Below are 17,948 nucleotides of genomic sequence, written 5' to 3' on the forward strand. Positions count from 1 at the left end.
TCAGGCAGTCCTGTGTTTTAGGGCATCTCAACCCACTTTAGAAACATTTGTTTAGGCAACTGAATTGTACCCTGATGGTCTTGATATTTGCATGGAAATGCAAGTTGTGCTGAACAGTACCTAATAATTAATCATATTGTGATTACTCCTTCTATGTTCAAACATCAGTACAATTTGCATCGAGGCTTGGTAATAATAATTCTGCTGATATAGCTACGTGGAATATATAGCTGTCCCAGGATTAGTTGGCTTTTTGAAATCTGTTTCTGGATGCATCTGCTGCTCTTCCAGGATGTAGAGCTGGGAGGCCAGAGATCCAGTGGCCAGAAAACGAAAGGGGAACAATATATAGGAAGCTTCCCGCACCCTGTATGGAGGAAGATTCAAAGGAAAATAATGGTGAAAATTTGCAATGATGGACTGTAGAGGAGAAGAAAGATGATACCGGGAATGGTAAACAAAGACAGGAAATAGCCTGCTGGTGGTGTTAGTTCTTGATTAGGAGCCCGTTAAGTTTTGGCTAGAGGGCTAAACCCAAGGAGACATTTTGTCAGCCCAAATGTGGAGAGAAAACAGAAAGACAATAGAACAATTAGACAGAGGAAGAGAGCAGAAGTGAACAAACATATTGCCCCTATTACAATGACACACAGCTAGAGCTTTGTAGCAATACTGCCCAGCTGCCTTTAGACTAACTGAAAATGAGAAAATAAATCAAACTTTCTTTTGACTGTCAAGGGTAAAGAGACAACTGTTTCTTTTTCAGCCACTGGTAACCCGATAGCTTGCCACAGTGTATTTCACATAAGGAAGTCTGTAAAGCAACATCTAAGTGTTCCTCGTGATTAATATTCCTTATGATCTCCAGCCACCTAATCGCATCCTGACCTCAGTGAGGGTCAACTGTGAGAAGGGATGGGCTGTGGGAGCAGGGTGGGCTACCAGGAGGTGCTGGTGAATGATGGAGCAGCTGTAGAGAAAAAGAGGACCTCTGCAGACATGAATAAATAAATAGTGGCAAACCAAAGGCACTGACCTCAGGAATAATGCCACGGGTCTGGAGCTGCACAGAGCTATTGAAGGAAGCGGGGCAATCCATTCCTAACGTCCAGATGCACTGAATGTAGGATATGCTTATTTCTCCAATTTGATCAAAAAAACTACAGCATGAAATGCAGTGCAATCCTGAGACACGGAACTCCAACTCTGAAGGGATTCCCAGGATGCATTAACCAGCGCTTGGACTGCCAGGTATGCTATATAATGCAGAACAGCCATTTTGTATTGCGTGGTTAATTCTTGCATTTTGAATGAAAAGCACAGGGTAATAAGCTTTCCTTCCTCTTTTTTTCAGGAACTAGGTGCTTTCCTGGATATCCAACAGCCTGGACTGTAAGACAGTCCCTCTCCCATCCAGATAAACTGTGTGGACATTGCTGGTCTGAGCCAGATGTGTCCGAGCTGGTGGTCCATTAGATGTAGTGCCTATGCACACAGATTTCACAGTATGTCGATGAGGCCAGCTGGATCAAATACACACAAAGCCAATTTTCTGTGTAGCATAGGGTTTCTCTGAACAAGCACTGTTTGGTAGCCTGGGACCATGCAGAACTCCAAACCAACAGTTTACCCAGGGTGTCTAAAACCCTTAACATGACTCTCAGATTTTTTTTTTTCAACAGGACACCTTTAACTGCTTATAAGCAAATTCATTTCCAATCTGTTATATTTCCTCTTCCTAATCTTTTCCTCAGAATATGCTTTCAGCCATTAAAGCATCCGAGTAGAAGAAAATGGGCCCAGGCATTGAAATGACGAATAGTTGCCCTAAAAAAATATCTGGAAATCCAAACTAGTGTACTACATGCATTTTTGTTTCACTTTGAAGAAAAAAAAAGGCTCTAATTCAGAAAAAATGCTCTATTTCCATTTTTCATTTATGCAAATTACACTCTGAATAAATAAATCTACATAATCTCACCTCCCTGCCAGACAACTTGCAGTAACATTTGCCAAGAGAAAGACAGGCTTTTCTGATATTAATGCATAAAACATGCTGAATAAAAAAAAATTAAAACAAATCATGTTGAGTAAAGCTGTGCAGCTCTGGAAAGAATAATAGAGGGACTGATGAGTTACTCAGGATTGTCTTGTTCAATTATTTTAAACATGCTACCAGTTAAGGGTGTATTTAAGTTAAGGTTTTAATAGAGATAGTCATATCCTCAACCACTGAAATCTATAGGAATTTTTTCCTTTAATTTCCATGGAACAGGCATGTAGACCTCCCTGCTGAAGCACCCAATAATGTCAGGCTGTTGGTCCTGGAAGATCGATCTATTCAGTATGTAGCTGCTGTATTGTGCAGGGGCTGCAGCTCGCTTATGCTGTTTTGGGAATGTAGGAAGTGCCTTCCCTAATTTGATTAAAACTTTTCCTTGCTCTGTGTGTCCTCTGTCCATGTGAGACACAGGCTTGGTGACTCCAAAGACTGCCACCAGTCTTGGGACCGCAACACGGGAAGGATAAAACAAAAATAAATGGCAGCATGCTCTGATTAGATACCAGGGCCTTTTCCCACTCCGATTGCATGGTGTAGATGCTGAAAGGCAACTCTTATTCTTGATGGCCCATCTAGAAACTATTGAACTCCAATGGAACATGGGGCTTGGGCACTCTTCTGTAATCTTTCAAATATTTTTTTACACTGGAAAATCTATTCTGGACAGCTGAATCCTTATGCACTTTTCTCTAAACAATTAAGACTAGTCAAGCCAAAAGGCTCGAGTACTATAAACTGCATCACCAAATTTTTAGATGCTGTGATGCTTTGTGGAATTCGAAGATGTCCTTTCTCAGTGAGAAATGTAAGCTCCTTACATGCTTCCTGGGGGCAGTAAGGTATGGGATATACAAAGCCTACAGGCTGAGTAGGAAGCTACCTAAGAAAGCCAGTAGGAAACCTTAAGAAAATATGATTTAAGACCATGCCTCTGCTAAGGCAGTGGCTAAAAACAGTGCTTTCAAATAGGAGGATAAGTTCTTTCTACTTGTTTACTGTATGGTCTGGTGGTTAAGAGCATACATCTGGGATATGGTATGTCACCCACATTAACCAACGCCCAGGAAAATTTCTCTTTGGTAGGCTATTTGGTGTTGCAGACTGAGTTATTTACTTGTCAAATCTGCTCCACCATGAATGAAAATACCTGAATATACTTTGGAAGAGAGAAAAAGACTGACTCAACCCCCAAATAACCATCAAACAGCACGGTGGTTGTGGCACTCGGCTTTGACATCAGTTCAAATCCAAGTTGGATGCAGTGGAGATTTGAAGGCAAGCCTGCCGCCTTGCCCACTGGGCACCTCTTTCTGCAAGGTCTAGCAGGCTGGCTTGGAGAATGCCTTGCAGATCAGGTCCTTCAGGCAACGCAGGATGGGCATACCTTGACGAGAGAAACATGGTATGGCAGATACCTATGCCCTTGGAGACCTTACTAGAAAGAGTTAAAGGGTTTTGGGTAATCACAGTGAGGTGTGCATCCATGCATTCATCTGCTAGAAAGGCTAGATAAGGTAATGTAAATTCCAGGCTTCCAAAACCTGTGGTATTGGATTTAAAACAATGGATTTAAAGTTTTTATTTTTAAATCCATTCTTTTAAAACAATCTTACAAGTAAAATGGGTAAATCTGAAATACTTTTTGTTCAAGCTCATTTGTATTTTCAAGCTCATTTCAAATTGCTTGTGCTAGCATCCTATTTTTCTCCTTTTTAAACAAGAGATAAGCTATTTAACCACAAAACTCCAGAAACCACAAATTTTAAAGAACCATCAAAAATTTTGAGATTTATAGTAAAAGGAGGAGAATTTGACACTATAGATTTTGGTGACAACATAAGACTAAATTTGGCTTACTGGTGATACGGGAATAGTCAGCTCCGCAGATGGGAAATGTGAAGGAGGACTCAGATCCGAAAGTGACTGTGGTCAGTCCCTACATAACTAAGACACTGCTTCAGGAGTCCTTGATTTTCCTTCTTTCCCTGTGCAGTGGCTGGCCATATCCCCCAGGAAAGTACAGATTTTTCTCTCTCCTGGCACTCCAGAGCTTCCTAACCAGCAGCTCAGCAGAGAAGGAGGACAAAAGGAGGCGGAAAGGACTGCTGTATCTTTTCTCAAGCAGATATGTAGGTAAAGTCGCCAAAACATGTTCAAGCTGCTTCCTGCTCCAGGGCTACTTGAAGCTACTTGTCCATAGGAGTTTCCAAGTTACATTTTTTTCTTAGATAATCTAGGTGCAGTTGAGCATCTCAATATTCCCCAATGATGTGCTGCAAACTCCAGTTTAGTTCTAGGTAAGGCAAAAACTAGAGGGTATGAATACGGGCCTTAGTAACTGAATGCTCATGGATCTTTGCAAGCTTCTGATACACCAGACATCTATCCACTTTGTGACTTTATCTTGTCATCTATTATTCCAAAATGCATGGCTTGCTAAAAATCCCAGCCAAGTTATAACTAGATTCCACGTATTGATTTATTAAACCTGGGTTTTCATAATTTTCACAATCATCAGTGTCAGTCAGTCCTTCCGTCACATAAAAATAAAATGTGACCGCTCGATCAGACCTTTCATCTGCCAGAAGGGCTCATTTCCCACCTTGCCTTAACTGTGGCCACATGTCAGAACATGCTTATACTGGGTTGAAACTGAACTATATATGAATTCCCACACCAGGTTTTTGTTCATTGTTTTCCTGACTTTAAATCTAGGACACGGTATAACCCAGCTGTGCAAGTCACTGTCTCGTGAATCAGCTTCTCACAGAGCAAGGGAAAAAAACCAACCCCTCCGACAAACTGGCAGTTCTGTTATAAGGCGATCTCCTAGAAAGAAGCCATCGGAGCCGCCACACGCACAAACTTGTTCAGGCTAGTAAGCTTTGAACTTTGCCTTTGTTTAAATCATCAGCAAAATCTGGAGTTAAGTGAAATGAATACACTTTGGAATATTTGAAAAACTAAGGCATTTCTGGTTTTCATGTAACATCCTAACTCTTATTCAATAGTCATAATCTCTCCTTCAACCTGCTTCCTCGCTTCTCTGATGTGATGGACAAGGAATTTAAAAGACAGTAAATTAGATGTAGGGTTTGAAACCATGTTAAAATGCCAGAAGGGAAAAAAAAAATCCCAACACAGGTTATAGATTAGAAGGACAAAAGTCCAATACTTGCTAGGTTTTGCCTGAATATAAATCAATAATGAAAGAATATAAAGAGAACAGATGTGTTCAGTAGCAGCGGTGGCTTGTGTAATTTCGTCTAATGTTGCAGCGGACAGATTTATTCTACCCACAGTATTGAAAATACATTCCACACAGGGTGTCTTTTCTCAGCTTCGGCCCGTGTGGCACATCAGCCAGCTCCGGGGAGCCCGAGCTCATTCCGGAGCGATAATAAACCTCGCTGCCACCAGACCCGGCCGGTGACCCTCCGGTTTGGCAGCGGCAGGAGCCGTTCCGGAGGCTGGGAGCACGTACAGGAGGCGGCGGGCGCGTATCCCGGTTTATGGACTCTTCTCTTCCCAGCCCCCCGGCACCTGCTCCCTTACCGCGCCCCGTGGGTCAAGGGGGGCCGCGGCACGGCTGCAGCCGGAGCTGCCCAGCGGCTCCGGAGCCGGCAGCCGGTGGCCGGTGCGGCCAGGGTCTGGGGTAGCGCGGGTTGCCGGCGGGGAGGCAGGGCCGGCGGGCGGCCGGCGCCAGGGAGGCCGCCCTGAGGGGACCCCAGCGAGAGGCGGGGAGACAGCGCTGGCCCGGGCAGGGCGAGCCGAGCCGAGCCGGGCCGGGCCTGCGGGAAGCCCGAGGAAGGCGGGGAGCGAAGACGGACCAGTGTGAGGCGGCCCTGTCGGAGGGAGAGGGGACGCGGGGGCGGGGCCAGGGCGGGCGGGGCGGTGGGAGTGGGCGGAGTGAGGCGGGAGGCCCGGAGCCGGCCGCCGGCAGGGCGCAGGCGCGGTGGCGGCTGCCGGTGTCCCATCAGTCTCCGCGGGCGGCGGGACGCGGTGCTGGGGCGGCAGGCCGAGCATGTCGGAGAAGAAGCAGCCGGTGGACCTGGGGCTCCTGGAGGAGGATGACGAGTTTGAGGAGTTCCCGGCCGAAGGTGCCGGGCGGGGTGGGGACGGGAAGAGAGGCGGCGAGGGTGGTGGCGGCGCTGGTTCCGCGTGTAGGCCGCGGCCTGGGCCGGGCCCGTCGGTCGAGGCGGGGAAGGAGCGCTCGGCCTCCGGCGGGCGGTAGCGGCGGCGGAGCGGCGGGCCCGGGGCGCGGTTTGTCAGCGGGTCCCTGCCCGCAGAGCAGCCCTCCGGGTCTCCCCGGCGGTGTGATGCGTCTCGGCACGCACCGCTTCAGCGACACGGAAGCAGCTCTCCGGTGCCCCGCCGGTTCCTGCCTCCGCGCCCCGGTCAGAGGTGCGGGGCTACAGCCCCGTCAGAGTCGGGGTCAAGCACGAACGTGCTGCCCGTGCTCAGCTGTGCTGTTTTCAGGGTGCTGGGCACATCGCAGCCGAAGTGCTGTGTCATTGTGCGAGAGGGCTGGGCACAAGTGCTGGAGAAACTTGCTGCGTCTGAGCTCTCGGGATAGGCTTTGCGAGGGAGAGGAGGGATGGGGGCTGGAAACGGGGTGGCAGGTGGAAAACAGCGTGAAAAGGAAGGAACGAGTTCCGTTGTTGTTCTGAATCTCCTTACCTTTTGAAGCACGAATATTTATGTGTTGGTTTGGTTTTCATAGGTACAAATATATTGAACGAGGAAATTAAGTCAGGACTTCAGTAAGACAACTTAGTGGCCTTTTACAGATACAGTCTTAAAAAGATCCCTATTAGAGCATGATTGTTTTCTCTGTGCCCTTAACACTGGGAATGGTCTCAAACTATGGATAATGAGAAATGGTATAAAACGTGATGGATGAAAAGTCAGGTGGTTTTTTTTTTTTTGTAATATCTTCATTATATGTGGGGTTTTTTTGTTTTGTGGCCTTGCAAGCCTTAGGTGTTTTGAATCCTTCAGTACCAGTAAAAACAGTATTTTTGCACTTACTGACAGAAAAAGTTATTAACATAGTTGAGATGATAACTATTCTAAACTGAGAAGACTAGCTTTTCTTTCCATATGTGTTTCCTAAACAGGCAAAAAAAGTTTATCTTATTTAATGTAAATTTAAATATTCCCAGTAGGGGTGAAGGAAGTCTTTGAAGCGTGCTTCTGAACCTTGGGTTGGTCAGAGCACTGAATTGCTGTTACAGAAGGTGAAATTTATTCTACTTGAATCTAGCTGTACTGCTAAAACCAAGTAGTGTGCAAACTTCCTGGGTAGAGCAGAGACTTAGTAAAGAGGGACCACAATCAGACTACTTGCTGATCTATCATGCAAAAACTAAGAACCTCTAGAGAGGCCTATTTAAATCTCTAAGCAAGATAGTAGTTTTGAGGTGTTATAAGGAATGTTCAGACATTCCTTGATTGAATGTTATCTTCAGTGATATCTTCGTGATAACTGTGTGCTCAAACCCATGCCAAATTGTTCTTTCAAATGAAAACACCACTTTCTATGCAGCAGAAGGACTTTGCATTCTATTACCCAGTTTTGATCCAAAGTAAATTGGATAATGCAAATTTATATTAAGGAATAAAAATTGGCTTTTTTAGGACTTAAAATTTCTCTTCAAATAATTTATCAAATCAAGTTTATGAGTTGAAAGCAGGTATGTCCTATTTTTATAGGACACTTTATTTGAAGTACAGCATAAGTATAGCAGGATAGATTCAAGTGTATGTGAATTGGTCACTTTGAAACTTTTTGTATGATGCTTTTCAGAATGTAAAATGTAATGTGTAAGATGGTAGGATTTTAGATTTTTTTATCCTCTACTCTTAAAAAAAACTGGTTTTTGTTTTCCTTTCCCAAGTGCAAAAGATGGCAATCAGTGATCAGTATATTAAATTTTTAAGGAGTCCAGCCATGACAAGTTTATCAAAATTGATTTTGTAACTTTGGTGTATATTAGTAATACTTAATGGTAGCAGACTCTCAAACGTTCTTAATACTTTCAATCCCAGGCAACGCTATATTATTTTTTACTTTTATTTAGTCACAGGCATATAATGTAGCTGGGAATAATAACTTCAGTATGCAATTCTGGTGTATAGTGTCAGCTTGAAGATACTGTAGAGTCTTGTAGCTACAGTGATCAGAATATAATTTAGGTTTTACTTTCACTCTCTCCCCCTCAGTGTGGAAGATGACATGTGCCTTTTTGGTGGTTCTTTGCTCAGTGTGATTTGGAGCATGTTTTCACAGTCTCCCCAACTGACCTTTTATGATTGAAGCTGCTGTTTGTTGTGCTGGATACTAGCTACTATGACTTTTCTCAAATTTGTAGATCTGCCTGAGCTACTTGTATATTAGTAGATGGAAAAGTTTGACTTTGTGTTCTTTTTAAACTGTTTTGAGCTTTTTTTTTTTTTGTATCTTTGAAATCCAGATAAATAATGTGAGTGGTAAAGCTTTTATGTTGACAAGAAAAAAATAAATAATCCGTTGCATATAAATAGGCAAAGCTTTATTGTACATAGTACTAAAATAAAATTCTTCCCTTTGAGCAACTAGCAGTACTACTAAATTAAAATAATGGGTTTTTTTAATACTGCATTTTTTCTTCACCTTTTTTTCCCCAGTTCCTTCTTTTGCTGTCTTTATGACCAGTAGGATCTCTATGTTCCTTCATCGTTTCCCATTATATAATTTAGTTGAGTAGGGAAGTTTAATTGTAATGCTTTTTCCATGTGTGTATTTAATCAGTTACAAATGGATTTTCCTGTCCTGGTTAATCTCAAATATTTATTTGTCACCTGTCAGTATGAGAAAAAGGAGGAGAATGCACAAGGACCAACCTTCATTCTTATAAAGTTAGTTGTTCACAGTAAATTAGTTTTTAATCTTTCACCCTACTAGTTTTTTTTCATACTTCATTGTAATGTTACTTTAGGCCTTAGTCCTCAGAGCTTTCTCTGGATGGGCAGCAGATGGCTTACTGAATTGTAAGGGGAAGAACAGTCTTATCTCTTTAAATATACTAATAGACTTTGAGAAAGATAAGGTCACAAGTGTCAAAATTGAGTTGCTTCTTATTTTGGTAACACTAGAAAAACTTGGTGTCTGTCAGTAGAAGAAAACTGAGAAACGGCGTTCCCCAGTGAGTAAACTGACTTGTATTTATATAGTGATTCTAAGCCTTCCTGATTTTTCATTTTTGTTATTTTTCTAAACTAGCTAGTTAGTTTGATCTTATTTTTTTTTATAGAATGAAACATTAGGTGGGTGTTCAGTAATTTGTCACGGGTGATGTGCCACGTTATTATAGGAAAAATAGGCATTAGGTTAGCAAATGGACATTTAGTGTCTTGTCTCTGTAAGGAAACAGCTTGTGCAGAAGTAGCTGGTTATGGGTAGCAACTGCTGTTTGCAGATGCCTCTCAATTTGCCTTTGCTTCTGCATCACAGATAGGTTTTTGGCATTTATGCACAGACTGTCTGCATCTGATCTGAGTGAACGGAGGATCTGTGTGTATATGTTTTGGCAAAAGCATTTGATACATATTTACTTTTTTAATCAGAAAAAAAAATATTTAAATGAAAACCTGGAATTGCACACCTTTGAGCTTTTAAGAATCAAGTACTCAATATTGCTTCCTTTTTATGATGGCCTTACAGCTTGTCCATTTGCATGCAAAATATCTCGTATAAATATGTAATCCTGCAAGCCATGATGTGAAGTGTGTAATGATATTTTTTTTACCAAGTTGTGTTTTTATTATAATTCAAGAAATTGTGAGGTGTCTCTTAGATCTTTCTGTGCTTTTTGGTCTCATAAATACTTAAATGTGATCCAGACTTTTCTGTTAAAGAGAGAAACTTGTTACCAGCAGAAGTCTGCCTTGCCCAGGGGCTGAGCTAATCTGTCAGTAAGACACAGTACCAAAGCAATGCAGCATACAATATTTAGAACTCTTTTGTTGTCTTTAGATTGGACTGGTTTAGATGAAGATGAAGATGCGCATGTCTGGGAAGACAATTGGGATGATGACAATGTAGAAGATGACTTCTCCAATCAGTTAAGGTAATTTTATTTATAACTTACTGTTCTAGAAGATGGGTAAAATGTTTAGTTAATATCTGAAAGTTTGACATCTGGTTACTTTAAAAAAAGAGATGTGATACTGAAATAAATGAAAGCTCTGCTTTGTGCTTATCTGTGTGAAGCCTTTCAGAACCAGACTTAAGACATTACAGCACAGTGAAGTACTGATCAGCATTTCGTCCTTTAATAATCTTACCGTGAGCCCTGAAATGTGCCTAATGTCATTGACATGTTCTGGCTTCTGTTGTGCTACACAACTTAAACAGTACGAACACATCTGCAAATTGTGATACTGGTGATACTTTTTCAATTTAACATGAATAAATCCTTCTCTAAGGATTTCCACATGTGTGAAAATTCTGAATTGTACTGCAAAGATTAATGGCAAGAGATTCAAGATTATCTCTTCTGTGCTACATGGTATGCAACGTGTGGTGTTACAAATTTTTTTCTATATTTCTATACCATTGCTGTTTGTCCAAATGGAAAATTTTTTAGAGATCAGTTATCTATATTAATGTTAAGGTTCCCTCGTGTGTGGTGAGCATGCTGTTTATGAGCAACAATAGCAAAGTAATTGTTCATCATATGCTTTAAAAAAAAAGCAATAGCAATTTGAGTACTTCTAATCCAGTTGTTTAATCCTCTTTGTCACTTGTAGTTTCACTTAATCCTCTATTGGTGCATAATTATAACTTAAATTGTTTCAAGCATCAATATAAAGTTACATTTTATAATTAATCCCTCAGTATGTTACATGAGGAGCAAACTATCTGTAATACAGCCTGGTTGAACAGTTCTTGGGCTGATCTCACTTGTTGTACTCAGGTGAAAGTGATCCTTTAGGTAGAAGATAGAAAAATGTTGGTATAGTTGTTTCTTATAAGACTGAAAGGCAGTTAAACTGTAATACTAGAAAATAAGTTGCTATGTAGTGAAACAGTCTTTCAAGGAGTAGTGTAATTCATGATGAAGGTAGTTAATCTTGACTAACCTTCAGTAATTGTGCGTTAACTGTAGCCTGTAGTATTGATGACCATATACTAGTGTTAAAATGATAGTTTGTAATGGTGGTTGATTGCAGCATGTTTTTATTTCATCTTTAGAAAGTAAATGCTGCAGTCCTCCACTTCTAAAATTACTCCACTAAGTATGTAAACTAAGCTGAAATATTTTCTGAGATTTGGACTACTGTATCTAAATCCATGTATACTAAGCCTAGGAAATAAAACAGTATGTAGTTCTGGCTGGTGTGTTCAGAAGCAGGTGAGAAGCAAAGTGGGGACAGGGCAAGAGCGATAAAGTTTGCAGCTGCTGACTTGCTGTCCTGGCCACAACTAAGGGGAACAAAGCAATCCTTTTTCTTCAGAGTTGGTCACTGGAAGGTGTATTGCACCAAGATTTAAAAATAGTGCAGTCTGGTATTATTATTTAAAACAAAAAGAAGAAAAAGTTAAAATTATTTTGGAAGTGTATGCATTTAAATCTCTCAGATTAGTGAGCTCATTTGGTTTAAAGAAATCTTGAGAATAACTGCTGTAAGACATTATTTTGTTTTTTCTCATGTGTCTGGAGTTGTTGCAGGCTCACAGGTGCTGCTTTATACCATATAGTTGTAGTCTATCCATGGTGGGTCAGAGGACAGTAACTATGATTAAAACAAGTACTTGCATTTTTCACTTAGCAGTCACTTTTAGTGATCTAAGACATTAAGCTGAAGATGAAGAACTGTAGAGTAAGTGAGGTCAAGGTTATTGGAATCAAACAAAAAGCAGTGTGACATGTTCATAGTATTTCTAAAATGATTGTATATTGTGCAGTATATTTAATTTTTTAAAATGCAAATGTCTGACAATATTTTTATGTTTTAATATACCCCTCTTTTTTTTCTATACAGAGCTGAATTAGAAAAACACGGATACAAGATGGAAACCTCATAGTTTTTGCTGAATATGGAGCAGTTTAACATTGAACTGTGGATAGACTATATTGAGAAAAGAAGAAAAGGTGGAAAATGAGAAGACACACTTAGTTCATTATCTGCTTGGATTTATTATTGTTTTGTATAAAAAATAAAAGTTTTTAATCTTAGCCTAGTCATACCTTCAGCCTCCACTAACCTAGTAACTTGTATTTCAGTTCTGAAATGCCGTGTGTGACAGAATTCGTGGACTTGCCTAGAATGCTACTCGTGATCTCTCAGTGGCTGATGGTATTGCACCAGCTCCCATCATGGGGAGTGGAAAAAGCAGAATGAAGATAGTGAACGTTTCTGTCATAGGGGATGTGGAGATGTCAAAATGAAATAAAATACTCATGTATTCCAATTAAAATGCAGCAGAGGTAGAAAGGAGCTTATTTTGCCTCAAGATTTTTTACTTCATAATGGCTTGTTTTATTTTTGTTAGTAATTTCATGTGGTTGCCAGTTTGATAGGCTCAAAAGATAAAACCCACTTTAAAACGGCAGAAATCAAAACTCTCCAATCTTGTCCTGTCATTTCTCAAGCCTGTTAAAAGGGAGACCTCTCCGGAGGTTAAAAGTTCTGTTCTCGTGCTTATTTAAGCCTAGGAATCTCTTCTGAAATTGCTTCCAATTTGCCAGTTACAGCAGTTCATCTGTATCACACAAACATGCCTGCTGAGAACGGAAATCAAACTTCCAACTCATTTCATGGAGGCTGACAAATAGTTGCCAGATAGATACAGCAGTAGTGACTGGATTTGATTACTCTCTGAACTAGAAAACAGAAGGTGGAAATTACAAAACCTATTACCAATTCCATGAATCCTCCCCAAAGGAGCTGTTAAAGCTGGTGTACGCAAAGACATGGGGAGATGGGGCGATCCTGGAAGTGCAGGCCATGATTGCGCATCAAAATTTTTTTTTTAATAAAGGGGCACGTATAGCTATGTACTCTTAGAGTTTGAATTAGCTGCTTGCTTTTCCAGCAGTTCGTTGTAAAGAAGCAGAGAGGTAATTGTTATTTAGAGTGAGCTTTCAGAATAAAGGTATTAGTCGATGGACATGCAGTAATGGTATTAAATGCTTTAAATAACTGAGTATCTTATGTTATAATCACATTTATTAATGCAAAATGCGAAGAAGCTTCCCCTTCACCAAATTATTTAATGGTGCTATATTTATGGTGGAAGCAAGATTTTTCTGTGATCCTTACTGCTTTCTGAAGATAGCTCTGTAAAGACCTTCCATTGCCAGCTGAATGGTTCTGCTAAACTAAACATTTCAGATGGTGTTGGATGTCGTCAGTTTGTCCAGCTCTGTGCTGCTTGGGTAGAGAAAGGGAGGCCCTTTCAAGTAGACTTGCCCTGTGCTCAAGTGACTGACTGGCTCAGATTGAAATATGTGGCTCATGCAGCCCAACTCAGTAGCATACAAAGTCCTGCAGTTTGTATTTTGACAAGTAACAAATGAAAAGTCTCTGTGTTGAGTGGCAAATAGCAATGCAAACATCCTCAAGTTAGTCTTGGGAATTTAAGAAAAAAGTATGTTTGGTACAGTTCTGGGATTGCTAGTGTTATTAACACATCAATATTGGGAAGTTGAGTAATAAGACTGACCAAAGAAGATGACAGAAGAATTGTGGAGATGTCTGGTGTAATCTTTGGGATGGGCTCAGCTGCTTTCCATTACAGGATTCTGGAAACCTGGCTAAAGCAGCCCTGTGCCATCAATTGCTAGCAGCGGGAGGAAGCCTTGGAGGTGGAAAAACATCATTGCCTCAAGAAATCTTTAGTTTTTGCTGAGCCACAGTTGTCTTGTGTTAGTATCTTTTTACACTTTCTTCACAAAAGCAGAATTGAAAGGGCAGCCTAGGCTGTGGTTTTCTGATGGCTCTGCACGAACCTTCAGCTGGAAGAAAAAAAAAAAGCAATGTACTTTGAAGGTTGGTGTGATAATATGGTCATGTAATGCTGTCTGCCTAAGAGTTTGTTGCAAAGGAGTAAACAAGTCACGTGCAAAACACTGAGAATGTAGCTTATTGCAAAATCAAGCCCTTTGTGGGGCTGATGGCCTGTATAATTACCATTCTATTCTTAATTTTTTTGCCCTCAAGTTTACTGTGTCATATGGTTCCTTTTAAGCTTTCTAGTATTAAAATGATTTGGGAACCTTTCTACTTAACCTTTCTACTTGGCTGTTTCATTTTTCTAAAAATTTTAAAACCCCAGCTGGTTTTAAGACAAGCTGAAGACTTTTTTTCCCTTTTTTTTTTCCCATCTTTGACAGCTTCGCTGTTCTAGGGGGCAGTTGAGGTGGTTGGCCATGATGTCACCATAGCAATTCACTCTAATTTACCTGCTATACAACTTTAAAAGGAACTAATCTTCCAATGTGATTGGAGGCTTGAGTTTTTTAGGTTGGTCATGCTGGGAGAGGTTTTCTTTGGATGTCTTTCCTGAAGATGTACCAGTGATCCCTGTTAGCTGAGGAATGCATGAAGTGTGGGAGATGGGAACGCTTTGGGGGTGTGAGGGAGGACATATGAGAGAAGATAGGGATTTGGGAAGGAGGATCTGTCGCTTGGCAAGGGTGGGAATGTGGTGGGGAGGGAGGTTTGGTGAAGATCGGAGCACAGGAGAGGTTGGGCTTTCTAGTTAAGAAAGGAGGACAACGTGGTGGGGTGCGTGTGGCGATTGGGTGTGGGGCTGCTGGGTAGTCTGTTCCCTGCTGTGGGAAGGAGATTCAGGTCACAAAGAGGTTGAGGTCACCCTGTGTTTGGGGACCTAACCTCCTCACCAGGTCACCCCTCAGTCGAGCTGTGAGGCCCTTGGGCACACTGTCATTAGTCTGAGCCGTGATGGGGTACGCGGATCCAGGTCTCTGCGTGAAGCTTACGGTGGCGTTTTGCTGCATGGGAAGGTTGACTTGCTCTGTCCTTGATGCTGAGGATGTTCTGAGGCAAAGCTCTGTTCGGTTAACTGCGAGGAAAGCCGTGAAGGGCCCCTGATTGCTAATGAGTCTGGTGCTCTTGCTTTACCTTGATCCTCAAGAAACTATACATGCATAAGAAGAAATGCAGTCACAGATAAGCACGTAAAATGGTGAGCGGTCTGAATTCAGGCTGTCTGGATAGCCTTTAACTCAGCTCTTTTGTCTCAGAAAAGTCCTTGCTGTTTTCCCGTCAGGTCCCTGCCTCCCTCTGCTAGTTTGCACGACTGCACAAACAGCTTCTCTGGATACTTTCTGCTCCTGGGTCACAGTGTGTCCTGTTCCCTGCTTACTGCACTGTGTCCACGCTGTGCTGTACAGAACGCGTAAGTTTGTGTCTCCGTATCACTGCAGTCTGTGTTCTTTGCAAATGCTCTAATACATTTTCCACCATCCCTGGGAGACAGAGAAGCATTTTCCCCTCTTTGAAGTGTACGCTAATTTTAAGTGCTCGGCATGAGACCCCAGGACCTCATGTTTCACTGAATTCAGTAGTATGTAAAATGCTCTGCACGTTCAAATGTTTCTTTAGCTTCAGTTACTGCTGTGCATATTCAGCATTTCTGCCCATCAGGATTTATGGGGTATCAAGTCAGCCACCCAGAAAAGGAGGAACACGCGTTACAACCTTTGCAGCTTTTGTAAGGAATGAGGCAAGGACTCCACAAGTCGCTACGCTCCCCTGCTAGCTTTTTCTTGTAACCCTATTTTTTCTTATCCTGTTTTTTCTTGAACACTAACAAGGACTAATAAGTCTCCTGAGGGAGGGGGTGAGTATAGGAAAATATATGATCATAAAATTGAAGTCTATGAGAGTGCATATGTATGGAAAAAGGAGTTTATATTGCACAGAGTTACAGTCCCAGCATTTCCTATCTTTTAAGTGTCTGACTTTACAGCCCTAATAATAATCTTTTAATGCAGGTATGATTTTGTGTTTGCATAATAATACAGCTAAATTTGATTTAATTCCGAGGCATGCAGGGAAGTAAGAAGATTGATGCCCAGAAAGTTTTTGTGATGGAATTTTACTGAAGAATGAATGTTATGTAACATTTCAAACACACCGAGATCCTTCAAGATGAAGTGTGTGATATAAATGTAAAATATTTGCAAACTATAATTTAGCAGCCGTTTTAAAATCACAGTCAGTATTCCAGCCTCTTACATGCGGTGGGTGAGATCCTTTGTCAACTGAGAGCTAAGGGCAGTGAATGTGAGATTCATTAAGTAATTATATAGGAACATTAATTTCAAATTAATTTCAACAGTTGTCTTAGACATTAGCAACCAAATTAGGAGACCAAAGGCAAACAGTAATGCAGCTTAATACTTTTAATAAATGAAGGCATTTGAAGTGATTTACATAAATCAGATGATAAGCCCTCATTTAATGGGCTTCCAAATGTTCCCCACCTCCCCTTCCCGTTCACCTTTGCATGTTTCCAGGATGTGGCCGTGTTCCGCATCTCCCTGGCTCTCTCATTACATCGTGCTTTTCTCAAATCCTTTCTATGTTGGCTTCATAATAAACGGGCAGACTTTCTGGAATTTGTTAGCGTGAGCTGGAACCTTTTAATGCTTCTGACTCGGAAGGAGCGGAGCCACCATTGACAAGGCCCCCAGGAAAATAAATGGTGGAGAATAAAAAAAGCAGATTAGGCTATTGGGGGATGCTTGCCTACAGGCAGGCCAGGGAGATGAAAACCAGCCCATCAGCAAGTGAATGGGTCACATGAAATGGATAATGACCAGCCCTTTTCATCTTTTCTGCAGTGAGCCCAAGGCTCTTAATGAAAAGGAGCAGGCACTGGACTGGATTTACATTGCACCTGACAGAGGCAGCAGCTCGGTGACTCACCCAGGATGCGAAAACAGCCCTGCTAATACTCCAGCCACCCGCCTTGGGTTCCTCCTGCCAGGAGCAAAATAAAAGCACTTCCTTCCCAAGGGACCTGGTAGTCTGTGAGATGTAAAAGGCAAGTTAGGGTGTCTGGGGAGGGTGGGTGGTGGGCTGTGTTTCCTTTTTTGTGGTGTTGGTTTGCAGTGTCCAGATAGGATGCGGTGGAACTATACAACACAAGCCTCTAACATCCATACAGATTAAAAGGACAAATTGTCCCTGTCACAGGAGTGTTCAGTGGTACTGTCAAGCTGGCAGTAATGTTGAGATCTTGTTTTTTGAGGATAGCAAACTGATGCCACTCCTCCTTCGGGGAAAGCATTGGGGCAGCTGGCTGGAGCCAGTAAATCCAGAAAACACAGGTATAACGATTCTGGTCATGCTAGCTAAGTACCGCTTTCCTACATCCAAGAGCACCGGTTCAGGTCAGAAATGCACAAAGAGGCAAAAGCTCTAGCAGAACAGTCCGATCTGACGTAACCTCTAGTAGCATAGAGGGATCCATTACAAGACTGTTGCTTCAGTGTTTTTTTTAGGGCATATTCTTTTTTCTCTTTATTTCTGGGGCATATTAAGAACATAGAGTGTGCAGCACAAAGTTGGCCTCATCCCACGCATATGAGCTCAGTTCTCTCTGGCTGTCCCACTGCAGAGCCCGTCTCCTGAGCACCCAGCGCTGCGACCAGGGGCAGCTCTTTGGTCTGTTCAGAGCCAGGTTCTGGCTGCAGCTGATCCCTGGTGCTGCAGAACAGAAACCCGCTCCGCAAATGTGGCAGCAAGATGGGTGCCCAGTGTTGCCTATTGGGAGCCTCGGCTTCAGCCTAGGAACGTGGCTTTCTCCCAGCCTCTGACTTGACATTTCATGGATGAAGCATTAGTAGGTGCTAAGAAATTTAAG

At 42.0% G+C, this 17,948-nt stretch overlaps 1 long non-coding RNA gene across 2 annotated transcripts; it reads left to right on the forward strand.

Annotated features, from left to right (window-relative positions):
* The first annotated feature begins 5,981 nt into the window (after positions 1–5,981).
* On the forward strand, positions 5,982–16,938 carry LOC104636872 (uncharacterized). 2 transcript variants are annotated; one of them, XR_012834139.1, is made up of 4 exons: positions 5,982–6,162; positions 10,080–10,173; positions 12,092–15,473; positions 16,924–16,938. It is a non-coding gene; the product is annotated as an uncharacterized LOC104636872 (long non-coding RNA). The 2 variants fall into 2 exon arrangements; XR_012834140.1 differs by having other exon boundaries at positions 5,988–6,162; positions 12,092–13,533.
* Positions 16,939–17,948: the final 1,010 nt, after the last annotated feature.

Source organism: Balearica regulorum, chromosome 2, assembly GCF_011004875.1.
Source record: "Balearica regulorum gibbericeps isolate bBalReg1 chromosome 2, bBalReg1.pri, whole genome shotgun sequence".
NCBI classification, from domain to species: Eukaryota; Metazoa; Chordata; class Aves; order Gruiformes; family Gruidae; genus Balearica; species Balearica regulorum.